Here is a 3,918-nt window from a genome sequence, read left to right on the forward strand (position 1 = left end):
CACTCAGAGGAACCCTGGCTCCACCATGCTGCTCCATCTCTGCTCCTTTGCCTGACCTAGCTCTCCTTAATCCTGTGCCCTGCCACTGGATAACAGAAAGCCCTCCCTTCAAACCCTGGACTTACAGGAAGCAAAATTTCCAAAATTCAACCCAATCTCCAAAGCCACACAATTTCTTGGCATCACTCACACCCCATATAATGTTGCTAAGGATCCAGTTTTCTCTCTGCTCCTCCATTTTAATATCCTTGAGGACAGGGATCTTATCTCCTACCGGTTCTAGTCACTTAAGCGATTTGCTGTTGACTGAGGGACAACTGATAGACTATGCTGCCAATTCTGCTTCAAGTTACATGGACGAGAAAAACATAAAAAGTGGAAGGGTAAAATGTTAAACACAGCAGGGCTGGCATCATGGTCCAAGAGGTTAAGCCACTGCCTGCAACATCAACATCCCACATAAGCCCTCATTCATTTCCCAACTACTCCACTTCTGATCCAGTTCTCTGTTAATGCACCCATGGAAAGCAGAAGATGGCCCAAGTGTTTGGGCCCCCATACCCACATGGGAGACCCAGATGAAGCTCCTGGTTCCTGGCTTTGGCCTGGTCTAAGCTCTGGAAATTGCAGCCATTTGGGGAGTGAACCAGCGGATGAAAGATCTCTTTTTCTTCCTTGTCTCTCTCTCTGTGTAGCTCTGCCTTTCAAATAAATAATCTTTTTTTAAAGAAACATAGGTGTGTTTTCATTGGATTCAGTTGGTTTAATAAGACTGGGTGGTAAGTCTATAATAATATAAAGAGCAATGGAAAAATTTTAGGGAAAGAGAAATATTTATTAATACTGTGCCACACCCCATGTGCATTCCATTTACAGCATTCAATTTTTTAAGAAAAACTTCTGAAGGAAAGGCAATGGTTAGAAAATCAGTTTTAAAGTGAGAAGCCAGTGTCTGAGGTTCAGCCTCAGATGACTCACCAAGCCCTTTAGTGCCCCCAGCCAAGACTAATGCAGCCATCGGGTCCTGCTACCTGGACCCCCTCCAACAGAGTTGGAGGGCTCCAACAGAGAACCCCCTCTCTGTTAGTCAGGAACCTGACAGATGACACCAGGCCTGAAAATCTACAGTGAGAGTTTGGGTGATACAGTTTGGTTGGGCCTATAGTTTATGTATATGCTTCACTTGATTCCTACACCTCTTGTCCAAGAGGATTTACATATGTTCAATTTGAGGCTATGTGTGATGCCAAAGTTGCTTTACGTAATTTGGACAGAAAATGGATTTGCAGATGTCAGGTTGAAATACAACCTGTACAGAGGGATTGGAAGACACCAAATCAGATGAAAGCCAAGGAAGGGAGAGATGTGTGCAATTCTTCACATTATGGTGACTATGACAGATACGGACACTCCAGAAGCTGAAGTTACGAAGGAAGGAGATCAAGAAGCCAGTCTTCGATTATCACTATAGATGATCTTATAGCCCTAGAAATACTGACTGGAAGACCTCACCATAGCAGAAGCCATTCCAGCAATGATAGATTCAAACATCAAAATCCATCGTTTTCAAGATCTAAATCCAACTCAAGATCATTGTCCAACTCCCAGCCCAAGAAAAAAATGAAGGCTAAATCACGTTTTATGTCTACATCTCACACTAAAACTAGAGGCACCTCTAAAACAGATAAATGTGGCTCAGGAGATGAAAAGCAATCAAGGAAAAAAGAACCGCCCAGACCCAAACCTCAGTCAAGCTCACAGTGTAGGTCTAGCTCACAGACTAGGTCAAGATCTAGATCAAGGTATGGGACTATTCCTAAATCTGGAGGCCACCGAAAAGGACAAGACCATGATAATTTTTAGACATTCATTCACTCAGAGCTTGATTTACTTATCCAAAATGCAATGTTGCAATGATGCTTAGAAAAACACTTGTTAATTCCCCCTGTATCAGGCAATGGTTATAATTAAAATGATATACTGTTGAGAAGCCATTCTTAAGAGTCCAGTTTGTTTAACGTTATAGACAACTACCAATTTGTGATATCTCTGTATTTTAAAGATTCTCATCTTTTATGCTTGAAGTATTTGGTGAAAAGATGTGGGTTGATCTTAATTTGAAATACTGTCTCATTAAAAATGAATGTTCATATCCATATTTGGTAGAACTGTTAACTTCGAGTTGCAACTTGCTAATCAGAATATAAAAGTGAAGTGGCCACAGTACAACACTGACTGCTCAGACACAGTAGGCTCAGGATGGACCTTTATGTCTTGTCAAGATGTCTAGGTCTTTGTTAATAGTTTATTTATAGCAGTTTGGACTAGTTTGTTTGCTAACCCTGCTACTTGGGGGAATGTCCCCAACTGGGTTATGTAACATTTTCAGGGATAGTGAGTTTTGGGTTGAAATGTGGAGCCTTCACTGCTTTTTTTCTTTTTTCTATAAAAATTCAGAATGTACAATTGTCAGAAAAATCCACCTTGGAATTTGGACAGGTCAATGATGGCAGAAATAATTTGAAGGGGAAAAGAATGTTCGTATGTAGCTACTCTGAAGTTTAAGGAGCACTGTTAACTAATTTTCTTACTGCTGTTAGAAGCTGTTTCCAAGTAAGTTTTGTTTGTGTGCATGTACATAGTGTAAAATTGAATTCTGATACTTATAGCACTTAGCATATGCATTTCTATCAAAATGTGCCTACCTCTTTATGAAAGAGGCTTGCTCTTTACACCTCAGTTTTATTTAATGTGAGGCAAGTTGAAAGACAACATCCCCCATCCCAGGTGATTCTGTGGTGCCCTGAAATTTAAAATAATTCAGGAAAGGGATTAGTTTTAAGAGTCCATCTCTCAGGGCCAGCACCGTGGCGCAGTAGGTTAATCCTCCACCTGCAGTGCCAGCATCCCATATGGGTGCTGGTTCTAGTCCCGGCTGCCCCTCTTTCAATCCAGCTCTCTGCTATGGCCTGGGAAGGCAGTAGAAGATGGCCCAAGTCCTTGGGCATCTGCACCCATGTGGGAGACCAGGAAGAAGCACCTAGCACCTGGCTCCTGGCTTCGGATCAGCGCAGCTCCAGCCATTGCGGCCATCTGGGGAGTGAACAAATGGAAGGAGGACCCTTCTCTCTGTCTCTCCCTCTCCCTGTCTGTAACTGTCAAATAAATAAAATCTTAAAAAAAAAAGAGTCTATTTTTAATTATCAATATATCTGACTAAAAATGAGGAATCAGTCAGTAATACCCTTAACCATCTATACTTTCTAGTATTTCTATGAAAGATCGTTTTGAGGCAATAAAGTGACTTGATGTGTCCAATCTCATTTCGGGATAAAAAGGTAGCATCATTTTATTTTTTTTTAATTTTTTTACAGGCAGAGTGGACAGTGAGAGAGAGACAGAGAGAAAGGTCTTCCTTTTGCCGTTGGTTCACCCTCCAATGGCCGCCGCGGCCAGCGCGCTGCAGCCAGCGCATCGCGCTGATCCGAAGCCAGGAGCCAGGTGCTTCTCCTGGTCTCCCATGCAGGTGCAGGGCCCAAAGACTTGGGCCATCCTCCACTGCACTCCCGGGCCACAGCAGAGAGCTGGCCTGGAAGAGGGGCAACCAGGGCAGAATCCGGCGCCCCAACCGGGACTAGAACCCAGGGTGCCAGTGCCACAGGCGGAGGATTAGCCTATTGAGCTGCAGCACCAGCTAGGAAACAATTCCTTTCAGAGAAGTACTTTTTCCAATTTTGGTTTTTGAAATCTAGGCTTTGCCTGTGAAGAACAAAGGGATCGTTTTTAGATGCTGTTTATGGAATGTATTTGAAGGATCAACTCTAGAACCTTTGCATATTTCAGAGTATTTCTAACTTTCATTTCTTTCCTGTTTGCAGTTAATGTTCATGTTCTGCTATGCAATCATTTATATGCACA

At 42.6% G+C, this 3,918-nt stretch overlaps 1 pseudogene; it reads left to right on the plus strand.

Annotated features, from left to right (window-relative positions):
* Nucleotides 1–1,008: 1,008 nt before the first annotated feature.
* LOC100345443 (serine/arginine-rich splicing factor 10 pseudogene) lies at nucleotides 1,009–1,863 on the plus strand (annotated as a pseudogene).
* Nucleotides 1,864–3,918: the final 2,055 nt, after the last annotated feature.

This window comes from Oryctolagus cuniculus, chromosome 13, assembly GCF_964237555.1.
Source record: "Oryctolagus cuniculus chromosome 13, mOryCun1.1, whole genome shotgun sequence".
Taxonomy (NCBI): domain Eukaryota; kingdom Metazoa; phylum Chordata; class Mammalia; order Lagomorpha; family Leporidae; genus Oryctolagus; species Oryctolagus cuniculus.